This window comes from Coregonus clupeaformis, chromosome 34, assembly GCF_020615455.1.
Source record: "Coregonus clupeaformis isolate EN_2021a chromosome 34, ASM2061545v1, whole genome shotgun sequence".
NCBI classification, from domain to species: Eukaryota; Metazoa; Chordata; class Actinopteri; order Salmoniformes; family Salmonidae; genus Coregonus; species Coregonus clupeaformis.
Window position 1 is genome coordinate 39,184,872 of NC_059225.1, and position 25,879 is coordinate 39,210,750.

At 42.6% G+C, this 25,879-nt stretch overlaps 1 pseudogene; it reads left to right on the forward strand.

Moving 5' to 3' along the window:
• Positions 1–25,637, forward strand: part of LOC121538949 — a 77,449-nt pseudogene extending 51,812 nt beyond the window's left edge.
• Positions 25,638–25,879: the final 242 nt, after the last annotated feature.

Here is a 25,879-nt window from a genome sequence, read left to right on the forward strand (position 1 = left end):
TTCCTGTGTAAGGCAGGGTCGTACTCTCCGAATGTTGTAGAGCATGAACCTGCAGGAGCGGGTCACCGCCTTGATGTTGGCGGAGAACGACAGGGTGTTGTCCAGGGTCACGCCTAGGCTCTTCGCACTCTGGGAGGAGGACACAGCGGAGTTGTCAACCGTGATGGCGAGATCATGGAACGGGCAGTCCTTCCCCGGGAGGAAGAGCAGCTCCGTCTTGCCAGGGTTCAGCTTGAGGTGGTGATCCGTCATCCATACTGATATGTCTGCCAGACATGCAGAGATGCGATTCGCCACCTGGTTATCAGAAGGGGGAAAGGAGAAGATTAGTTGTGTATCGTCAGCGTAGCAATGATAGGAGAGACCATGTGAGGATATGACAGAGCCAAGTGACTTGGTGTATAGGGAGAAAAGGAGAGGGCCTATAACTGAGCGTTGGGGGACACCAGTGGTGAGAGCACGTGGTGCGGAGACAGCTTCTCGCCACGCCACTTGGTAGGAGCGACCGGTCAGGTAGGACGCAATCCAGGAGTGAGCCGCGCCGGAGATGCCCAGCTCGGAGAGGGTGGAGAGGAGGATCTGATGGTTCACAGTGTCAAAGGCAGCAGACAGGTCTAGAAGGACAAGAGCAGAGGAGAGAGAGTTAGCTTTAGCAGTGCGGAGAGTCTCCGTGACACAGAGAAGAGCAGTCTCAGTTGAATGACCAGTCCTGAAACCTGATTGGTTTGGATCAAGGAGGTCATTCTGAGAGAGATAGCAAGAGAGTTGGCTAAAGACGGCACGCTCAATAGTTTTGGAAAGAAAAGAAAGAAGGGATACTGGTCTGTAGTTGTTGACATCAGTGGGGTCGAGTGTTGGTTTTTTGAGAAGGGGAGCAACTCTCGCTCTCTTGAAGACGGAAGGGACATGGCCAGCGGTCAAGGATGAGTTGATCAGCGAGGTGAGGTAGGGGAGAAGGTCACCGGAGATGGTCTGGAGAAGGGAGGAGGGGATGGGGTCAAGCGGGCAGGTTGTTGGGCGGCCTGCAGTCACAAGTCGCAGGATTTTATCTGGAGAGAGAGGGGAGAAAGAAGTCAAAGCATAGGGTAGGGCAGTGTGAGCAGGACCAGCAGTGTCATTAGACTTAACAAACGAGGATCGGATGTCGTCAACCTTCTTTTCAAAGTGGTTGACGAAGTCATCCACAGAGAGAGGAGGAGGGGGAGGATTCAGGAGGGAGGAAAATGTGGCAAAGAGCTTCCTAGGGTTAGAGGCAGATGCTTGGAATTTAGAGTGGTAGAAGGTGGCCTTAGCAGCAGAAACAGATGAAGAAAATGTAGAGAGGAGGGAGTGAAAAGATGCCAGGTCGGCAGGGAGTTTAGTTTTCTTCCATTTCCGCTCCGCTGCCCGGAGCTCTGTTCTGTGAGCTCGCAGTGAGTCATCAAGCCACGGAGCTGGAGGGGAGGACCGAGCCGGCCGGGAGGATAGGGGACACAGAGAGTCAAAGGATGCAGAAAGGGAGGAGAGGAGGGTTGAGGAGGCAGAATCAGGAGATTGGAGGGAGAAGGATTGAGCAGAGGGAAGAGATGATAGGATGGAAGAGGAGAGAGTAGTGGGAGAGAGAGAGCGAAGGTTGCGGCGGCGCATTACCATCTGTGTAGGGGCAGAGTGAGTAGTGTGGGAGGAGAGCGAGAGAGAAAAGGAAACAAAGTAGTGGTCGGAGACATGGAGGGGAGTTGCAGTGAGATTAGTAGAGGAGCAGCATCTAGTGAAGATGAGGTCAAGCGTATTGCCTGCCTTGTGAGTAGGGGGGACGGTGAGAGGGTGAGGTCAAAAGAGGAGAGGAGTGGAAAGAAGGAGGCAGAGAGAAATGAGTCAAATGTGGACATAGGGAGGTTGAAATCCCCCAAAACTGTGAGGGGTGAGCCATCCTCAGGAAAGGAACTTATCAAGGCGTCAAGCTCATTGATGAACTCTCCAAGGGAACCTGGAGGGCGATAGATGACAAGGATATTAAGCTTAAATGGGCTAGTGACTGTGACAGCATGGAATTCAAATGAGGAGATAGACAGATGGGTTAGGGGAAAAATTGAGAATGTCCACTTGGGAGAGATGAGGATTCCTGTACCACCACCCCTCTGACCAGATGCTCTCGGGGTATGCGAGAACACATGGTCAGACGAGGAGAGAGCAGTAGGAGTAGCAGTGTTTTCAGTGGTGATCCATGTTTCCGTCAGCGCCAGGAAGTCGAGGGACTGGAGGTTGGCATAGGCTGGGATGAAGTCAGCTTTGTTGGCAGCAGAACGGCAGTTCCAGAGGCTGCCTGCGACCTGGAACTCCAGGTGAGGGGTGCGTGCAGGGACCACCAGGTTAGAGAGGCAGCAGCCGCGCGGTGTGGTGCGTTTGTGTAGCCTGTGCAGAGAGGAGAGAACAGGGATAGGCAGAGGCATAGTTGACAGGCTGTAGCAAATGGCTACAAAAATGCAGAGGAGATCGGAATGAAATGAGCTAAGCATCTGGGAGAGGAGAGAGCAGGGCCTCCCTCACCAAAAACTTCTACCTCAGAAACTAAAATTGTTTCACTGAACCACCCGAACAAAAACTCTCCCAACTTCCACCTTTAGAAATCAGAATTGTTGTGAACCACAGCGGTTCAATGTTTAAAGGAATAGACTCAACCCACTTTATTCAGCTAGCTAACTATGACACCATAGCTAACTAGCATGCTAGCATCCAATAACACACAGTTTAACACACAGTTTAGCACCAACACTTGGTCACAACAAACCACCAATAGTGTGTTAACTAGCTAACTAGCATGCTAGCATCCAGTAACACACAGTTTAGCACAAACACTTGGTCACAACAAACCACCAATAGTGTGATAACACACTAAACAGATCATTCGTGTCTGTGTCAAGTTCCTTTCATGACGCAGCAATGATTAAACGTTGGCTAGCTAGGACAAGTATATTGTATTTAGCTACTACAGTACAGTTAGCTGGACGTGTTGGGTAGCTAGCAATGGCCACTGTGTTGACTTTGTTTGAAGAACGGCTAGCTAGCTAGCTTCGTGCTACACCCGGCACACAATGGCTACTGTGTTGACTCTGACTGTTCGAAAAAACGGCTAGTTAGCTCGCTTCGTGCTACAGCCGGCACGGCCGAAGACACTGCCAAGACACACCAATAGTATGATAACACACTAAACAGATCATTCGTGCCTGTGTCAAGTTCCTTTCATGACGCAGCAATGATTCAACGTTGGCTAGCTAGGACAAGTATATTGTATTTAGCTACTACAGTACAGTTAGCTGGTCGTGTTGGGTAGCTAGCAATGGCCACTGTGTTGACTTTGTTTGAAGAACGGCTAGCTAGCTAGCTTCGTGCTACACCCGGCACACAATGGCTACTGTGTTGACTCTGACTCTGTTCGAAAAACGGCTAGTTAGCTCGCTTCGTGCTACAGCCGGCACGGCCGAAGACACTGCCAACCTGCAGTAACTACCCACAACAACCCACGATACCTAGCTATGACGCCGTAGCTAACTAGCAAGCTAGCATCCATTAACACACAATTTAGCACCAATACTTGGTTACAACAAACTGCCAAGAGTGTGTTAGCACACTAAACAGATAATTCATGTCCGTGTCTAGTTCCTTTCATAACGCATAACGCAGCAAAAATTAAACGTTGGGTAGCAGCACATTAACATTGGAAACAGCTCTCCACCGTTGCTAATCGTTACCAGTAGCTACCCGCTAGCTAGCTAGCCTCGTGCTTCGATACTAACCTACAATTACCTACGGAAACCTACAATAACAACAATACTAACCTATAATAAATACAATACCTAACTACAACTAACTACCTACCTACGATCTAATACATGGTTAAGCTTTACTCAACACCATGTGAGAAGCTTACCTCCTGCTTACCTCCAGCTAGAGAAAAACACAACCTCTTTAGTGTCCTTGGACTAAAGAGGTTGTGTTTCTAGATACACACGGGAAACTGTTTGTGAAAAACCCAGTTTGTGAAAAACCCAGCAGCCTTGCAGTTCTTGACACACTCAAACCGGTGCGCCTGGCACCTACTACCATACCCCGTTCAAAGGCACTTCAATCTTTTGTCTTACTCATTCTCCCTCTGAATGGCACACATACACAATCCATGTCTCGATTGTCTCAAGGCTTAAAAGTCCTTCTTTAACTTGTCTCCCCCCTTCATCTACACTGACTGAAGTGGATTTAACAAGTGACATCAATACGGAATCATAGCTTTCACCTGGATTCACCTGGTCAGTCTATGTAATGGCAAGAGCAAGTGTTCCTAATGTTTTGTACACTCAGTGTAAAGTGTGCAGTGAAATGCTTGTGTGCAACCATGCTAGTGTCTCATCCGACGCCTGGATTGCTACCTGTGAAATTATTGTACAGTGAACTTGAATATGTTGTTTTCATTGACAAATAATAAAGACAGAAACCAAACAATTTTAGATGGTAGGGAACAATGGAGATGCCCAAAACATTCTCACCAGTCACGTTTGTGTCTCCTTTCGTGAGTTGTTCTGATGTCTAACCTAGAGCTGTTTGATTAAGTCTGCTCCCTAAGCATATCCACACACAGTCAGTTTTGGACCTGGCGGGCTGGGGCCTGGATGAAGTAGTGTGTTTGAGTGTGATGATCTTGAATGGGTTACTCTGCACTTTGCCCTTCACAACTGTGAATGAAGAGGAGGACGAAAGGGAGGTGGGGATCAGATGGTTGTAAACACACATTCACAGCCATTCATTCCCCCATTATGACCAGAGTGAATTCCCAGAGGGAAGGATGTTAACGTCCAGCTCAAACACCACACAGCTTTGGAGAGAGAAGCCACCCACAGGGCTGAGCTGAGGTCATACTAACAGGTGACATAATAACACAGGAAGTTGAGTAGACAAACAAAAGGTCATTAACCACACAGACTAAACACTGAACAAGACCAAAGAACCTAAAGATAATGAGCGATAAAAGTAACTTCATGTTCAGTTCTTCATTTTCTGTCCTTCCATTAGAAGACACATAGATAATTGTATTAGACATGAATAAACAAGCAATATATGATACACAGTAATTACACGGTGACGAGAGCTGACTGACTGTACAGTGCAAATGAACAGGTTAGAGGACTGAGATGTCTTGCAAGTCACTCAAGAATACAGTGTACCTGAGTTAGATGGTAAATGTACATGATCTCCATTGAAACAAAGAACAGACACTCACAAAGGTGGAGAGAGCAGTGCAGTTATACAGAAAACAAGCTTCAGATTGTACAAAACCCTCCTGCAGTACTACTGAGGCCAGGGAAAAAGCTCCATGAACACCGGCTGAGTCTGCATAAACTCAGAGATACAGTTCAGTGTAAAGAAATCCTGGGTTATTACATAGGAGACTATATCTGTAAGCTCAGCAGCAGTTTGGGTGCAAGAGATGACGTCACAAGGCTCGTCACAATGCTTTGCTACATGTTGAGTAAGTAGAAATATCTGTAGACATTCAAACACAGCACGCACTGTCTCTATTTCTTAGCTATCACTATAGCAACCTGATATAGAACATTAATTAAACCTGGGATAGTAGGTAGCCAGGCCCATTACGGTGATCATACCATCTGTCTGTATAAGCTTGAATAGTCTTTAGTCATTACTCGCATCCAATTGCAAGGTTCATCACTCCTCTTCTCTCCAATAATATTCTGCCGCAATCTGTGTATGATTTTGGTGCTGTTTGTGAATAAAATGCAAACTCACGCCTTACATTACTGCATATGTTACAACTGGACCACACTGTGACTTTAGTATGACTGTGTCCTCAATCCTGGTAGCTACCATGGAGGGGACTGATCTTATTCTATATGTGTTTGTGATTAGGGTGCTACTTTACCTGAAGGTACATTGTCAGTCTTAATGTGTTTCCTCAGCAGTGTGACAGTCTTGAATATTCCCCCACACTTATCTTCACCCCTGAAACACACTAGGGCCTTGAATCAGCACTTGCAGAGAAACCACAATTTAAATTAGAATCACTAAACAGAGGACACAGAAAACTAGGATACCAGTAATATAAATATCACCTTTGTTCATGATGGCTTTGGGTGGCTTCATATTGCTCACACAACCTTCTCACAGTTGACCTCAGAGAGCATCCCTGTTGCTCCTCAATGTCATACAGAGATGTTGCCATTCAAGCAGATTCTGAAGACCCCAAATCACCTATCCTTGCAAAACAATTCATAAAAATGACCCCTTGAGGTCTATATCAAAATATAACTTTTTGGCAGAATTACCATGATTCCATGTGCTCCCTGCACCCGCAACACTCAAAGCTCAGTAATATATTTCAACTCAAAATATGCCATTCTGTTCTTTTAAAATGCATTTTGTGATATTCATAACTTTCCTTAAGACCTGCCCATAACAAATGAATAATGAATGATCTTTGTGATGGTGTTTATTTAACGGATATTTAACACTTTAATTGTGGTATTTGTTTTTAGGCTACATAAAGTCAATAGGGACAGACGGCTTAAAGCGTTCTCGCTTCTTGGATGTGGATGCTGCATCCTGACCGAGAGGAAGGAGTCTGCATCCTGCGCACTGCCAAGGTAGACTGCTGCGGTCTACACGGGAGGATCTTGTCAATGATCTCAAGGCAGCTGGGACCATAGTCACCAAGAAAACAATTGGTAATACACTACGCTGTGAAGGACTGGAATCCTGCAGCGCCCGCAAGGTCCCCCTGCTCAAGAATGCACATATACATGCCCATCTGAAGTTTGCCAATGAACATCTGAATGATTCAGAGGAGAACTGGGTGAAAGTGTTGTGGTCAGATGAGACCAAAATGGAGCTCTTTGGCATCAACTCAACTCGCCGTGTTTGGAGGAGGAGGAATGCTGCCTATGACCCCAAGAACACCATCCCCACCGTCAAACATGGAGGTGGAAACATTATGCTTTGGGGGTGTTTTTCTGCAAAGGGGACAAGACAACTTCACCGCATCAAAGGGACGATGGACGGGGCCATGTACCGTCAAATCTTGGGTGAGAACCTCCTTCCCTCAGCCAGGGCATTGAAAATGAGTTGTGGATGGGTATTCCAGCATGACAATGACCCAAAACACACGGCCAAGGCACCAAAGGAGTGGCTCAAGAAGAGGCACATTAAGGTCCTGGAGTGGCCTAGCCAGTCTCCAGACCTTAATCCCATAGATAATCTGTGGAGGGACCTGAAGGTTCGAGTTGCCAAACGTCAGCCTCAAAACCTTAATGACTTGGAGAAGATCTGCAAAGAGGAGTGGGACAAATGAGACACTGAGCTGTGTGCAAACCTGGTGGCCAACTACAAGAAACGTCTGACCTCTGTGATTGCCAACAAGGGTTTTGCCACCATGTACTAAGTCATGTTTTGCAGAGGGGTCAAATACTTATTCCCTCATTAAAATGCAAATCAATTAATAACATTTTTGACATGCGTTTTTCTGGATTTTTTTGTTGTTATTCTGTCTCTCACTGTTCAAATAAACCTAACATTAAAATTATAGACTGATCATGTCTTTGTCAGTGGACAAACGTACAAAATCAGCAGGAGATCAAATACTTTTTTCCCTCACTGTATGTAATAAGGTATTCCTGTTTAATATTTTTAATAAATGTACAAAAATGTCTAAAAACCTGTTTTCGCTTTGTCATTTTGGGGTATTGTGTGTAGATTGATTTTTTAAAGAATAAGGCTGTAATGTAACAAAATGTGGAAAAAGTGAAGGGGTCTGCATAGATTCCGAATGCACTGTAGTACTAGTTAGCAAGTTTTCCATTTGGGTCGGAGCTGCGTCTTCAAGCTGTTTTCACATTCATGACGTCCACCACTGCCTTTCTTGACAGCACACAGTGTCCCTTGGCAGACCCATCCCTACTCCAGATATAAGGAGTGCCAACCCAAAGAGCTCCCCCTCTGCATTCACTGCAGATTACCTGGGGTTCCTGAGCTAAAGTCTCTCAATAGGCCCTGGGCTGTCTCCCTCCGGAGCCCCTGGAACGTGTCCCCTTGGGCCCTCCGATGTTCACCAATGAAGCCATGGCAGCAGCTCTCCCTATGACTCACTTCAGCAAAACGGGGTTCCCGAACCGCTCCCCCATTTGGGTCTCCTTCCACGCTCCTAATCCCGTCAAACCATCCCCCCAGTCCAGCAACCTCAAACATCTCCAGGTTTTCATCCAGTCGCTCACCATCTGCAGTTCAGTCCGCACCACGCCATTTTAAAACACTGTTCCATAAAACCTTTTGTCTTCCTAAAAAGTACAATTGTGGGTATTGCTGTTGTAGCTGGGGAAATCATCCCACTTCTGATGAGTAAGGAACCGTTTTACCCCAAAACTGATACTTTATTTGAATAAATAAAGTTAAGAGCATAAAATCTAACCAACATGCTCTCCTCAACTATTGCTTTCCACTCCCAACTGCCTCTCTCCCCAAACACATATAGAGTACACTTAAACCTAGCGGTCAAACAGGGAAATGGTTCCAATTGTTTTCCCGCCAAATTAAGGGCTGTGTTTCATGTATGCTTACCCTGGCGTGACGTTTGATAACCGTGTAAATCTTTCTAGGACAAGGTGTCTTATCTCGGGCGGCAGGTAGCTTAGTGGTTAAAGCGTTGTGCCAGTAACCAAAAAGTCGCTGGTTATAATCCCTGAGCCGACTAGGTGAACAATCTGTCGATGTGCTCGAGCAAGGCACTTAACCCTAATTGCTCCTGTAAGTCGGTCTGGATAAGAGCGTCTGCTAAATGACTAAAATGTAAAATGTTATCAATATATTTGCCTGTATTTACCCCCCCAAAATGAAATGCTAATTATCTGCTAATGTGGCTATCATAAAGAACTACAAATGCCATGATGATCTGGACGAGACTGACGAATCGAGACAAAAGGTAAGAATCTCTGGATTAACTATCTAATGTTAGCTAAATGTAGTAATTAATATATTGGAGATGACGTGCTTGGATGGATTTGTAGTTTTGCATGATGTCTACTTTGATACTAATTAGCATTTTCAAATCAGAGTAAATAGAGCCTAATATATTGATAAAAGTCACCTTGTCCGAGAGAGATTTACATGGTTATCAAACGTCACGCCAGGGTAAGCCTACATGAAACGCAGCCCTTATTTTTTATGGTGGAAAAATGATTGGAACCATTTCCCTGTTTGACCGCCAGGTTTTATGGGCATCATGACACCTCCACTGTGGGGCTCTATACACCTGTATTCGATCAACTCAAATTGGTGGGAGGGGCTTACCACACACAATTAGCCCATTCTGATTCTAAACACATATTCCTTTAACACTTAACTGCTGCAGGTGAAATGGTGGATAAACATGTTAACTATGGAAGGATATGAAATATTACTGAAGAAAAGGGCCATTTTAACAAATAAACATTTAACACACACAAAATGGGGAATGTAGGAATCTTTACGTGAGGATGTGCCATCATATTCACATCACCCAATATTGTATCCAGCTCCGAATAAAATGTGCATTGGATTCTGCCGCTCCCACTCCTGCTATTACAGTCCTTTCTGTACAATTTTTTCAAATATTTTATTTTGCGCTGGCATTGGACGTGGGAACGGGAGAAACCTTTTCCTCTCATTCAGGATGACATCTAATAATAGATGTCTTTATTTCTATACTTGTTATCTAATTTCGACTGGACTATGGCATCCAACCACAGTTCCAGTAGACAGTTGGTTTCTAATGAAGACCATGATTTAATTCTGGGGGAATTGTAGAGGTATCGTTTTCCATAATTACTCCCTCAACTGGCCGGTGTGATTTATTTTTAGACGGCGGGACAATCGTACTGTTGGCCAAATTTAGACGCTTTCGTTGTCAGGATTAATTTACACTTCAAGGATATCCGTACAAGATTAGTCTTCGACTACCTCTGAAGGTTGTCAGGAAGATCTAATTGCAATCAGTTAAACAATGAGTCTTTTGATTGTCTACACCTGTCGACAAATTTGGGCACAATCAGAATGTGGACAAGATCAGGACAACTGACGCATGTTAGAACCAGGTATAAACGGGGCTGGAAACTGAAAAAGATTCCTGATGCACAATGTGTTGTGTACTACTACTAATCACCATGATGAGATTAATTGATTACTCTTGGCCCCAGAGTACAGACCAACACACTTTGTACCATTTCCCAGAGGTGGGGGCTAATGGCTCGACAGTTTCTCACCCAGCAGACGTTAAAGATTAAACTGTGTTTCATTGGGGATGTGGGAACCTTAAGGTTTCTCTTCTTGATTTCCCCTTGAAAAAGGCTTGAGTCATTTCACACCGGAGTCTGGTGGTTTTGTCATCACGCTTGGCTTGGTGAGATGTTTAAGCTTCCTGTTACAGAGTGTTTGCGGGCTCCCAGAGGTTGAGACACAAAGAACTGATTAGAGTTGGGTACTGATGCATGTGTTAGGCTATAGTGAAACATTTTAATTTTAGTCATTCAGCGTATGCTCTTATCCAGAGCGATTACGGTTAACTGCCTTGCTCAAGGGCAAATCGACAGATTTTCCACCTAGTCGCCTCTGGAATTCGAACCAGCAATCTTTCGGTTACTGGCCCCACGCTCGGCTACCTGCCGCCCCCTAACAGCTTTGTTACCACCATCAACAGTTCTTTCAGTTTGCTAATGCCATCTAGACACTGTGGCAGTGAAGGAGGTAATGATGCTGTTCAGCAGCTGGTGAGGGTCGTCGTTGACCTGTAGTTTTATTCAAATCAATTTTAAAATTGAGTTGACTAAAATCATTTTCATTTTGTATGCATACAACTGTGGAAGATGAATTGAATTAATTTGATGATGAATTCTACAGGATGACAGAGTTGTAAATTAGAGACTGGTGGTTTGCATGCAGTTGTTGATAATGGGTTGCAAAAGTATAGATACATTCAAACTACAAGATTATATCTCCTTTGAACTGGCTGTCTATAATCTTGGGTTCAATAAGAAACTCTTTAAACCGGTCAATTTTGAGACACATTGTTCCTGTTTAGAATCAAAATCCTCCACCTCCAACTGAAGTTAAAACAAGTGAAACCAATGAAGCGAGAGAGTAACAATAGGGTGGATAAGGCTTCATACCTGTAAAGTGTTTTCTATCCCATCAACACCAATTCCTGTTCTGCGGTGTGTGTAGCAGCTCGAGAAGGAGAACCAGTGAGCTGAGTAGTTCGAGAATAATCGCTAATTGATGGCTTGACATTACAACAACCCAAAGTGTCATATTCCTGTCTTAGTGTGTATGTCTGTACTATAGTCCACCTTATACATCCCCCTTTACAAAATAGTACAAGAGATACCTAATTAAATCACATTTTATTTGTCACATGCGCTGAATACATGTGTATTAACCAACAATGCAGTTAAGAAAAATAAAGGGTTAAGAAAATATTGACTAAATAAACTAAAGTTTCAACAATAAAACACAATAAAATAACAATAACGAGGCTATATACAGGGGGTACCGGTACCGAGTCTATGTACGGTGGTACAGGTTAGTCGAGGTAATTGATGTAATATGTACAGTCGTGGTCAACATTTTTGAGAATGACACAAATACTAATTTTCACAAAGTCTGCTGCCTCAGTTTTGATGATGGCAATTTGCATATACTCCAGAAGATCATGAAGAGTGATTGGTTAATGTCCATTTGCCATGAAAATGAACTTAATACCTAAAAAAAATGTCCACTGCATTTCAGCCCTGCCACAAAAGGACCAGCTGCCATCATGTCAGTGATTCTCTCGTTAACACAGGTGAGAGTGTTGACGAGGACAAGGCTGGAGATCACTCTGTCATGCTGATTGAGTTAGAATAACAGACTGGAAGCTTTAAAAGGAGGGTGGTGCTTGAAATCACAGTTCTTCCTCTGTTAACAATGGTTACCTGCAAGGAAACACGTGCCGTCATCATTGCTTTGCACAAAAAGGGCTTCACAGGCAAGGATATTGCTGCTAGTAAGATTGCACCTAAATCAACCATTTATCGGATCATCAAGAACTTCAAGGAGAGAGGTTCAATTGTTGTGAAGAAGGCGTCAGGGTGCCCAAGAAAGTCCAGCAAGCGCCAGGACTGTCTCCTAAAGTTGATTCAGCTGCGGGATCGGGGCACCACCAGTGCAGAGCTTACTCAGGAATGGCAGCAGGCATGTGTGAGTGCATCTGCACGCACAGCAAGGCGAAGACTTTTGGAGGATGGCCTTGTGTCAAGAAGGGCAGCAAAGAAGCCACTCCTCTCCAGGAAAAACATCAGGGACAGACTGATATTCTGCAAAAGGTCCAGGGATTGGACTGCTGAGGACTGGGGTAAAGTCATTTTCTCTGATGAATCCCCTTTCCGATTGTTTGGGGCATCCGGAAAACACCTTGTCCGGAGAAGACAAGGTGAGCGCTACCATCAGTCCTGTGTCATGCCAACAGTAAAGCATCCTGAGACCATTCATGTGTGGGGTTGCTTCTCAGCCAAGGGAGTGGGCTCACTCACATTTTTGCCTAAGAACACAGCCATGAATAAAGAATGGTACCAACACATCCTCTGAGAGCAACTTCTCCCAACCATCCAAGAACAGTTTGGTGATGACCAATGCCTTTTCCATCATGATGGAGCACCTTGCCATAAGGCAAAAGTGATAACTAAGTGGCTCGGGGAACAAAACATCGAACAAAACAGGGTCCATGGCCAGGAAACTCCCCAGACTTTAATCCCATTGAGAACTTGTGGTCGATCCTCAAGAGGCGGGTGGACAAACAAAAACCCACAAATTCTGACAAACTCCAAGCATTGATTATGCTAGAATGGGCTGCCACCAGTCAGGATGTGGCCCAGTAGATAATTGACAGCATGCCAGGGCGGATTGCAGAGGTCTTGAAAAAGAAGGGTCAACACTGCAAATATTGACTCTTTGCATAAACTTAATGTAATTGTCAATAAAAGCCTTTGACATTTATGGAATGCTTGTAATTATACTTCAGTATTCCGTAGTAACATCTGACAAAATTATCTCATAACACTTTGTGAAGACCAATACCTGTGTCATTCTCAAAACATTTGACCACGACTGTACACTAACGGTCAAAAGTTTTAGAACACCTACTAATTCAAGAGTTTTTCTTTATTTTTACTATTTTCTACATTGTAGAATAATAGTGAAGATATCAAAACTATGAAATAATACATATAATACATATCATGTAGTAATCAAAAAAGTGTTAAATAAATCAAAATATATTTTATATTTGAGATTCATCAAAGTAGCCACCCTTTGCATTGATGACAGCTTTGCACACTCTTGGCATTCTCTCAACCAGCTTCACTTGGAATGCTTTTCCAACAGTCTTGAAGGAGTTCCCACATATGCTGAGCACTTGTTGGCTGCTTTTCCTTCACTCTGCGGTCCAACTCATCCCAAACCATCTCAATTGGGTTGAGGTCAGGGGATTGCGGAGGCCAGGTCATCTGATGCAGCACTGCATCACTCTCCTTCTTGGTCAAATAGGCCTTACACAGCCTGGAGTGTTGTTGGGTCATTGCCCTGTTGAAAAACAAATGATAGTCCCACTAAGCGCAAACCAGATGGGATGGTGTATTGCTGGAGAATGCTGTCGTAGCCATGCACCCCCACACCATCAAACCTCCTCCTCCATGCTTCACGGTGGGAACCACACATGCTGAGATCATCCGTTCACCTACTCTGCGTCTCAAAAGTCTAAAATTTGGACTCAGCAGACCAAAGGACAGATTTCCACGGGTCTAATGTCCATTGCTCATGTTTCTTGGCCCAAGCAAGTCTCTTCTTCTTATTGGTGTCCTTCAGTAGTGGTTTCTTTGCAGCAATTCGACCATGAAGGCCTGATTCACGCGGTCTCCTCTGAACAGCTGATGTTGAGATATGTCTGTTACTTGAACTCTGTTTAGCATTTATTTGGGCTGTCATTTCTGAGGCTGGTAACTCTAATAACCTTATCCTATGAAGCAGAGGTAACTCTGGGTCTTCCTTTCCTGTGGCGGTCCTCGTGAGAGTGCTTGATGGTTTTTGTGACTGCACTTGAAGAAACGTTAAAAGTTCTTGAAATTTTCCGGATTGACTGACCTTTATGTTTTCAAGTAATGATGGATTGTCATTTCTCTTTGCTAATTTGAGCCGTTCTTGCCATAATATGGACTTGGTCTTTTACCAAATAGGGCTATCTTCTGTATACCACCCCTACCTTGTCACAGCACATCTGATTGGCTCAAACACATTAAGAAGGAAAGAAATTCCACAAATTAACTTTTAGGAAGGCACACCTGTTAATTGAAATGCATTCCAGGTGACTACCTCATGAAGCTGGTTGAGAGAATGCCACGAGTGTGCAAAGCTGTCATCAAGTCAAATGGTGCTTACTTTGAAGAATCTCATATATAAAATAAAGTTTGATTTGTTTAACACTTTTTAGGTTACTACATGATTCCATATGTGTTATTTTATAGTTTGAATGTCTTCACTATTATGAAGTGTCTTCACTATACACTCCATCAATGTTACCAAAACTATTCGTACTGCAATCTGCCTCGACATGCCTAGAATTAAATAATCCTTTACTTTTACTGTCCCTAGCACAACACGCAAACACAGCAACTCCCCCATTCCCTGGCGGTGCACATGAAATTAACCATAGCCCTGAGGGAAACCTGGCTTAGCGTCCTTCACCCCAACCCCCCTCCTATTCCCACTGTGACTCACCTCTCAGCCCGCACCAGTCAGCAGAACACAACACAGCACATGCTGTGGTCAGGCCTTGCTTTTGGTGGTGCTTGCCCCCACTACACTTTGATGGCCCCATAAATTCTGGAGTGATTAACTATTTTGGATGCCCTAGTCCCTCTTCCAGTAAACCAGTTTTTTTTTTACTGGCAAAGAGAAAAAAACTGATTGTTGTCTGAATGGCTAGACAGCTCTTTCGTATTTCCTTTTTAAATTGTGTTTTATGCATTGTTAGGCCTGTCAGGTGATTGCCTCTTCAAAAATATTATTTGGTTCTTTGGGTTTGTTGGAGTTTATTTCGCTGAGATGAACACGGTAGTAGTGCTGCACTCGTCATTGTTTCGTCATTAGCACGTTTGTTTGGTGTGAAATTTGGTGGTGTCGATGTAATGCTGGGTTGGCGAACTGAAAAAGGAGGCTGGGTCTGAAGCCATGATCTTGCAGAATCAATACAATGAGTCACTTGGTGTTTCTCACCGGTTCACTTCAGTGTGTTAACCAGCGTCACCAGCCTCCTCTACTGCACATTTAGAAACCCCACTCTGTTCACTTGGACGTAATACTTTTTCAAGCTACTTTTTGCTACGACTCTTATAATGCACAGTGGTTTTGTAGAATATTATTCTATTATTACAGTAGTGACATCGGGGGACTTTGAGTGTTCATATTTCCAAAAAGAGGCTACTCTTGTGATATTGGTATCAGAAGTGTGATCACAAACACATGGGACATTATTGGAAGCATGTCACAGAGCTTTTGGGAAATTAGAGAAAGCATGCTTTCTTAAAGATTGATGACCATGTTTGAATATGGGAGAATAGAAACAAAATAAGTGTTACCCCAAAATACACATTTATATTGTATTATTATAGTGCCAGTATCCTTTCCAGTCAGTGCTAAGTTCAGGGCTCCCAAGTGGCGCAGCGGTCTAAGACACTGCATCTCAGTGCTTGAGGCGTCATTACAGACCCCCTGGTTCGATTCCAGGCTCTATCACAACCGGCCGTGATTGGGAGTCCCATAGAGCAGCGCACAATTGGCCCAGCGTCGTCCTGGTTTGGTCGGTGTAGGCCGTCATTGTAAATAAGAATTTGTTCTTAACTGACTTGCCTAGTTAAAAAAATTATACTGCTACCCCAGTTCTTTCATCATCCACTGATCCACAACACCCTCCTCTTCCATGAGAAATACATTTCACATGGCAAAGCAATTAGAAGCTGAGTCAGGGTCGGCTGCAAAGCTGGACTGGTAACAAAGCAAAATCCACTTATCATTTAAGGCCCCTTTTCCTCTTTCCCCTTAAGTTTTCCTTCGGTCTTAAATTGAGTGCAGGCTTTCCCTCTTACACAGACGCTGCGCTGTTTCATGCTGACTAGACCGGGCATGTGCGTGCGTCCGCGTGTGCCATCGCACACACGCATGTTGATTTTGTCCATCCACACCAGACGTGATCAGGACACGCTGGTTGAAATATCAAAACGAACTCTGGCAATTTAGCTAGCTAACACATTTTTCCTGGGATACAGTGGGGGAAAAAAGTATTTAGTCAGCCACCAATTGTGCAAGTTCTCCCACTTAAAAAGATGAGAGAGGCCTGTAATTTTCATCATAGGTACACGTCAACTATGACAGACAAAATGAGAAAAAAAAATCCAGAAAATCAAATTGTAAGATTTTTAATGAATTTATTTGCAAATTATGGTGGAAAATAAGTATTTGGTCAATAACAAAAGTTTCTCAATACTTTGTTATATACTCTTTGTTGGCAATGACACAGGTCAAACATTTTCTGTAAGTCTTCACAAGGTTTTCACACACTGTTGCTGGTATTTTGGCCCATTCCTACATGCAGATCTCCTCTAGAGCAGTGATGTTTTGGGGTTGTCGCTGGGAAACACGGACTTTCAACTCCCTCCAAAGATTTTCTATGGGGTTGAGATCTGGAGACTGGCTAGGCCACTCCAGGACCTTGAAATGCTTCTTACGAAGCCACTCCTTCGTTGCCCGGGCGGTGTGTTTGGGATCATTGTCACGCTGAAAGACCCAGCCACGTTTCATCTTCAATGCCCTTGCTGATGGAAGGAGGTTTTCACTCAAAATCTCACGATATATGGCCCCATTCATTCTTTCCTTTACATGGATCAGTCGTCCTGGTCCCTTTGCAGAAAAACAGCCCCAAAGCATGATGTTTCCACCCCCATGCTTCACAGTAGGTATGGTGTTCTTTGGATGCAACTCAGCATTCTTTGTCCTCCAAACACGACGAGTTGAGTTTTTACCAAAAAGTTATATTTTGGTTTCATCTGACCATATGACATTCTCCCAATCCTCTTCTGGAGCATCCAAATGCACTCTAGCAAACTTCAGACGGGCCTGGACATGTACTGGCTTAAGCAGGGGGAGACGTCTGGCACTGCAGGATTTGAGTCCCTGGCGGCGTAGTGTGTTACTGATGGTAGGCTTTGTTACTTTGGTCCCAGCTCTCTGCAGGTCATTCACTAGGTCCCCCGTGTGGTTCTGGGATTTTTGCTCACCGTTCTTGTGATCATTTTGACCCCACAGGGTGAGATCTTGCGTGGAGCCCCAGATCGAGGGAGATTATCAGTGGTCTTGTATGTCTTCCATTTCCTAATAATTGCTCCCACAGTTGATTTCTTCAAACCAAGCTGCTTACCTATTGCAGATTCAGTCTTCCCAGCCTGGTGCAGGTCTACAATTTTGTTTCTGGTGTCCTTTGACAACTCTTTGGTCTTGGCCATAGCGGAGTTTGGAGTGTGACTGTTTGAGGTTGTGGACAGGTGTCTTTTATACTGATAACAAGTTCAAACAGGTGCCATTAATACAGGTAACGAGTGGAGGACAGAGGAGCCTCTTAAAAAAGAAGTTACAGGTCTGTGAGAGCCAGAAATCTTGCTTGTTTGTAGGTGACCAAATACTTATTTTCCACCATAATTTGCAAAAACATTCATAAAAAATCCTACAATGTGATTTTCTGGGAAAAAATTCTCAATTTGTCTGTCATAGTTGACGTGTACCTATGATGAAATTTACAGGCCTCTCTCATCTTTTTAAGTGGGATAACTTGCACAATTTGTGGCTGACTAAATACTTTTTCCCCCCACTGTATACACACATACAACAACATACAAACATACATACATACATACATACATACATATACATAGAGTATATACTTATGGACACAGTATGTTCATTATTAGTTATCTTGTTATTAGTCCCATCCTTCAACTCCATTCAACACCACCCATCTATCTCTTAACACCATCCATATAGGATTTCAATTTGCCATATATTTTTCAACTGTACTGTGATGTTTTACAAAAGTTCTGAACCTTTCTATTCTCATTGTTTCTACAGATTGAAAATTGAAAATATTTTTTTTTGCTAAATGTATTATTATATTATTGATCGATTGACTATGACTTTTCAGATCACCCAGTAATGCTATCTGCAAGGTTAGCTCCAGGTAAATATTGCAATCCTTCAACCATTCCTGGACCTGTGTCCAAAAACAAGCTACAAATGGACAGTACCAAAACAAATGATCTAATGATTTTGTCTCTTCGCAGCAAAATCTGTAGAGCTGGGAAGATTGTATCCCCCATATAAATAACATTCTATTGGTAGCAAGAATTTTATATAATAATTTAAATTGAAATATTCAAAATTTTGAATCCGGTGTCGTTTTGCGTATCAGTTCATAAACACTATGCCATGGGATCGGTACGTCAAAAATCTCTTCCCAACTATTTTGCAATCTATATGGGACGGCTGTCAATCTTCTGGTCCTTAAATGAAACTGGTATACTTTTTATTTATTTATCACAGTTTTCTTTAACTAATTATGTTCTTTAATGCCGACAGACAAGTTCCTTACTTTCTCCCCCTTCCACTTTCCTCTTCCATTTTTGCGGTAAGGCTGCAATTATTTGGTTGTAATTTTGGGTAGAGCAGACATTTCCATATGTTTTTGTTAGCTGCATGTGCGACATAACTCCACCAGTCCTACCGATGATATCATTTACAAAGATTATACCTTTTTTAAACATTTTGTCAAAAAAAATAGGTTTTTTGTCAATTAGTATATTTGAGTTTAACCACAATATTTGTTGCATTATTTGTTCTGTCGTTTCTGGAGGATTAACTTGAAATTGCAACCAACTTTCTATGGCTTGTTTTAGAAATAGTGATATTTGGGAGATTATTTCCTTTTCAATTAACTGAAAGTGAGAGGTTGTAATCTGAATAAAGGGTAAAAGGCCATTCTTGAACATTGGGTGAGACAATCTTACTAATTTGCTAGAGAACCAGTTCGGATTTAAGTATAACTTTTGTATGACTGAAGCTTTCAGTGATAGGTCTAATGCTTATGTCTTAATTAAAGGGGCAGTGTTGTATTTTGAGACAGGCTTGAATATGCAAATAAGCCAATAGGCAGAGGGGTAGCCTACATTGTCTTATTCTCTGTATGGTAATAATAATACTTTTTTTGCACCATACAACACAATACAATACAATTTACAGTCACCTATTTGGCCAATGGTGTTACAGACCAAGTAAAAAATCATTAATTGATTTCAAAAGTCACATGCAATGTAGTTCTGCATTGAACACCACATTTAGGCTACTGTAGGCTATATCATAGAAATCAAAAGCTATTTCCATGTGAAAATGTTATGGGATTTGCTCGATTGGTTTTGTTGGTAGGCCTACATTATGCTCAAATAGCCACAATAGCCTATTGGCTACTATCTAAAGCTGTAAGGGTACAGCCTCAGTGTTCACTGTAAACGCACGCCGGAAGTTGCACAAAATTCTCACAACATTCAAATTTCTGCTCACAAGACCTAAAATGTGCTAAGTGCCCCAAAACATTAGAGGGAACATTGCACACCACCCCTTGCCAGGCCAGCAAAACAGCTCAGACTTGGTCTGGACAATCTACATCATCGCTTCCTTCCTACGAGAGGAGACGGATGAGGACCAGGAAGCGGTAGGTAGGGGAATCCCACAAACAGTGTTCTTCACCTCTGCCGAACCCTGACAACTGGGTAGTTGTGATGTCACTACGAAGGGAGGCCCCCATGGAGTCCTTCATGGAATGCACATGCCAGTGATTAGCAACCACTGTTATGCCATGCAGTTCAAGCTATCCTCTTTTTCCAATTCGTGTACATTTGTGACAAAGCCTCGTTGAGAACCATTTATCACGCTTATGAAAAGAGCAAAAGAAGAAAAAAGGACTAGACCGTGAGAGCGAAAGCCAGAATGATGAATAGATTAAAGACATTGTGCTCGGAAGTCCTAATCTATTCAATTAACAGTGCTTTTGATCTCGTCATTAGCATCCGCTACTTCGGCAGAGCAACTGTCACCAATCTTTCCCAGAAGTTTGGGGGCCAGTAACAGTTTGAGGAGTCAGCACTGGCCAAGCAGTTCCTTACTCTCTCCAGGTGGTCATTATTGATGAGGGCCCCAGGCTGGGGGCTACTGTTGCCCATTCCGTCACGCCCGTATGGGAGACTCGATCACAGGTGACCCCCAGGCAGGAAACACAGTCAATGTGATGCACAATGTCAGGTTCCTTGTATCACTTACTTAGATAAAGGTTAGGGCAGGGGTCCGTTTTTTAAAGGAAGAAGAGAAGACAAATGAAGTTGGCCACCAAGGAATTTGGATTTGCAGACCTGTTTTGATCTCAAAGTGAGATTTTATTGAGTAGACTGTAAAAAAATAAAGAAAAAAAGGAAGACCAGCTACAGCCACAACATGCATTTACACTCGTAGACCACAGTTGGTTATGCTGATGTTAGATTGATTGCTCATGCTGCCACCTTAACTCAAACTTCTACGACTCCAGTCTCTAACAACGCAGAGAACCAGCAGTGGTCGCGGCGTAGCGGATGGAGTTAACCGTGAGAGAGCATCAGCGCTCATCCATGGCTACCTCTTCTGTCGTTTGACTGACAGTCTTCCCAATCTAACCTTCACCAAAGTGTGTTGGGTGCAGACGCAGCGGGGCTGAGGGGAGCAGTGGTTGTCAGCTCCAGTGAGCGTCACGCGGGGATCCGACGCTGTCACATGCCAGTCTCAGGGAGCGAGGCATTGTTTAACACAAGATGAGAGGACAGTGACTCGGCATGGGGTGCACTGGAGCATGGTTGACAGAGAGGATCAGGTCAGAAGACTTCAGTTATCCAGTTCCACTCTTTACGAGGGGGATAATCACAATTTCAATTTGAAAGGAGTTTGATTGGCCTCCATTTTGTTTATGAACTATGTATTCTTTTACATTCTTTAAACCAGACAGGTTAATTGAGGACAGGTTCTCAATGTGTGTATCTTGAAGATACATTTATTATAATTTTAGTTGACATGGAATTGGCCACTGATTATATAGAGGAAAAAATACAAATAAGAAGGCTTATTTGAAATAGATATTTAATAATTAGCGCTAATGTTCTGGCAACTTGAATGTGGGACCATCTTTTCTCTCACTTTTCTGTCACTTCAGGTATGGGTGCCAACCTCCTTGAGTTTGGGTGTGGACAGGGTGTAGTCATTTTCTCAGAACTGTGAACTGGAAACTTGCCAGAGCCAAAGTGTGACCATGCATTTCCACATGGTTAGCACAACCCAACCCAAAAGCCAGACAGGAGACATAAACATACATTGGTAAAAATGGAAATGTACCAGCTTTGTTAGATTTTTCTCCAACTATACTCACTTTTTCCAGTCTCTCAGCAATCCCTGTAATTCACCACTGGTCACATTTGACTCTAGTCTTGCCTCTTTGCTGATGAGAGTTTTGAATGGGGGTGGGGTGGATACTTGGGGGAGGGGTGGAGGTGTTCGGGGATGAGCGCAATGAACTCAGAGCCAGAACGGTGAGTAATCGGCCAGGCCTGTGAGAACCAGTGGCGGGGGCCATCTGTGGTTAAATCTGAGCGCGTTGCCACATTCCTCCATGCGTTTTCCCATCAGTGATCTAACACCCCCATCTCACCCAATACCTCCCCCACGCCCAAGCCTACCCCCCTGGGCGCGTATGGCACATTCCATCATCACTGTCAATAGCAGACAAAGAAATAATAAACCCATGACCAACCCATAGGCAATCCCAGAGGAGTGTTAGACTATAACTGTCAGGCAGAAAACTGGGATAGGGGAGATGTTCAAAAGGACTTATTCACACATTTGTCATTTTGAACCAAATCCAAACTTGGGCTCTGCACGCTAAACTTGGTCAATGGAAGATTTGTACAAAAACTTCATCTCAAATTAGGATTTGGCCCTTGGAGTTTTGTAGACATTGAATTGGTCCTCCTTGTCACCAATTACTACACCAAGATTGTTTTCTACAACCTTGCCTATAACCAGTGTTGTGTTTGAGACCACCTAAAGTGAGACTGATTCAAGACGAAGACCGGAACAAATAAAGTCAAAGTCAAGACCAAGACCGGAGGGGGGGGGGGTGTTTAGGCCGAGTCAAGACCGTGACCACAACAATGCAAGTCCATTTCAAGACCAGGATTCTAATTGTCAAATCTAATATTATTTTCAATGATGTTCTGATTTAATCTCTTCAGTGTTTGTTGGAAAGGAAAAGGCTAACACTGAAGAGGAAAAAGATATCCAATCAGGAGTTTTCTTTGCTAGTCTCTGGGGAGATAAATCTAGCTAGCTAAATCAGCCATTGGCTAGGCCATCAGAAGCTAGATAGAAGGCATCTGCCATTCAACTGTATTAGGGCAACATTTTGGAGTGACAGTGGAATCAACCAATCACATTTTGACTTAATGGATGGGACCTCTTTTACAAAAATGTATGGAAACGTCTGCCTTCTCGAAGGCCAACAGGTTACTGTGCAATAGCGAGCAGTAGTTTTCCCACGGTCTAGCTAGCTAGCTTTTGTTGTCGGCTAGTTTGCAGCGGCTGCAGCAGGTGTTATCGAAGAGGATGTTGTTGCTAATTTGTTAGCTTCTCCCTTTTCAAGAATAACTTTCAACAAGAAGTTAAGATTAAAATGATCATCTGGTGAGTGGAACTGTGTTTTTTATTGCAGCTCGCTTGCTCTTAGCCATTTCTTTGAAAATAACTTGTGTGTGAAACATTGTTGCATTTAAACTTTAGGTCACCGGTTACTGTGCTAAATGTGAAAAGTTATTTTTGCAATGGGAAGTAATAGTTGTACATTTCGATTGGGAAATGCTTAAATGGTTGTGTTTTGTATTCTTATGATTGTAACCTACTGGCTTATCTGAGTGAATGGACTGCTTATTCTTTAACATCATGCTGTGTGTGACTGTTGTCTTTCCATCGGCCCTATGCAGTGAAGTGGGCATACTAAAATTGCCAAAACGTTCCCAAAAGGCCCGCCCAGTGAAGGAAAGGCACCCTGTGTGAAAATTCCTATGTTTTCCTACAGTTTTTAAATGAGTTTTCATATAGATTTTTCAGATTTTCACTATCAAAATCACACTTTTTTTTAATAGAAAAAAATACAAATGTGATGGTCTAAGTCCACAACAATGCTTAAACCACATCAATCTGATTGGGTGGGCCTGTCAGGGCCTGGCTACCAAGTGGGTGGGCCTGTGTCCACCCAGGCCCATCCATGCCTGCGCCCCTGATGCAAACAGCTCATGATGACAATTGCGCGTCACAAATAGCCTACTAAACAAACACATCGGACGAAACTCTTTCAATACCTGATTTGCATACCCATTGTTGCATTTACTGGTAGATAATCATCTTTCCTACCCTACCGGCTACCGATGTCATTCTTCTGTGAGCTGCTCCATGACAAAACCAGTTGAGAGCTGCACACTATTGCTGCCTGCAGATTATACTCTGCTGAAACTAGGCTGTGTATGCGGCGCACATGTGAATACATTTCACATGCTTTGCAATTGTGTAGGCTACTTTGTGCATGATTTCTCCATTGTCCTACATAATTGATAAGTCGTATACCTCCACTACACTACTTTGACACGCATCAATAGGGATTAAGAGTGAGTATACGTAATGCCCACTGAAAAAGTGGGTATACGGCTTATTCAATATACATAAAATACAATTTAGCAAAAATGTGATTCTTTAATACTGTAAAAATGTGTCTATTGTTTTATACTATACATTGTTTATTGTGTGAAAAAATAAATAAAACATCTTAAATGTAGTCCTTGAAATGTCCTGAAAGTCAAAAATTATTTTAAGGTTTTGCATTTGTATTTTTGTTTATGACATTTGCATTAAAGCCTCTGATAATTATATTTAGTTTGTAGGTAAGTTTAGGTAGGTATCATTTGAAAGAAACCATTTGCTCTGAAATATGACGTATTTAAATGTTGATAAAGCTTTGCTTAATTTAGGCTATTAATTCTGGAAAAGTGAACATTAATATTTCAAACATACCCTTTTTATTTATATCATTCTTACATTGTCTTGTACACTGTACTGTATGAGCATATATATTTGGTATATGGTATAATTCTGCCAAGTTCACCCTGTCAGAAGACAAATCTCTTCAGCTAAATATGTTGGTAAGAAAAAAAAAGTATAGTCTATTAGATTATTCTGGCATATTATATGCATGATACCGACATATTTTTTTTAAATACGGTAATAACCATTTTTCAATGTAGGCTAAATATTCTTCATACACAAACAGAGCATTATGCAATTAGTATCTGTCTCATGTCTTATCTTTAGTTGTTTATAACAAAAATGGGAATCTCACACTGGATAGGACAATTAGTGATAATACATTTTTTTGCCATAAAGGGTGAGTAATAAGAAAAGTCTAAACGGGATCTTTGGGATGTCCCAACTGACTTCATCCATTGAAGTTGAAAATTAAAACGATTAAAAGGAAAATACCACTCAAAACTCTTTTGGTATTTGTTTCATTTGTCCACTTTTGATACAGTCCCAAAATGTTTTGCATGTCAGCAATCAAGTTCAAGATATAGAACTTTCAAAATACAGAAAGTGTCACAGAATGATGCGTTTTGCATTATATGAAAACATATCATACTGTGACAATTTATGTAGTTGGAAAGTTCTACATCTTGAAAACATGATTTCTGAAACGCAAAACATTTTGGGACTGACAATGGGGAGCCTTGTTCAAAAAGCCACACTTGACAAGTGTCATAGCACCCCCTACTGTTGCAAACAGTTGGTCAGTTAAAAAACATCTAGTGTCAGTTCCACTTTTGATTTATTTTCCAAGTTTCATGATAAATTAAGTCATATGATCCTTCAATTTGCTTACATGAAATTCTAAATGAGGGAATTAATGTTTCAGTCTTGAAATGAAGGGTAGTGAGCTCTCATGGCAAGGTCATAGTTGTCTGCGGGAAGTACTTTTGTCCTTCCAGCCTACATCTCAATTGAATTGTTGACACCCTCAGTGTGTTTGTTTTACTATGTGAGTATGGTATTGGAGTACTAATGACCGTTTCCGTCTCTACACAGGGAGATGGAGACAGCTTCATTGCTGCCATGGCATTCTACATGGCTCACTTTCCCACAATGCCACGGGAGGAGATGGCCAGGAGAGCCAAATCAGGTGGCAGGAGTGAGTGCACAGACAATTGGGAAGCAAGCGTCTTATCCCTCCAAAAAGGACCTACCCACTGACATTTTCTAGAGAAGACAGCAACTTGCACGCTAAATGGACACTGAGCCTTAACAATCTAAAGTACTGTATCAACTAATATAACGACTGTGTAAATTAATAAAGGACAATGGTCATCATTCCATTAATTTATCTGCCATAACAGTATTTATATCACATACAATTATTTTTTAAATATTCTAATTATTTAAATGAATGTGAATAAGATTGAAATACTTTTAATAAATACCGCGTCATACTAAATGTAGCCACAAACTCGTAATTGAAACAATTTCTGTCACTCAAACATTGTATTCATAAGCGTTGACATTGTCAACAAATGGGACAAAATAATGTCAAACATTTAAGAGTTAAAAGGCAACTTGAATTATTACA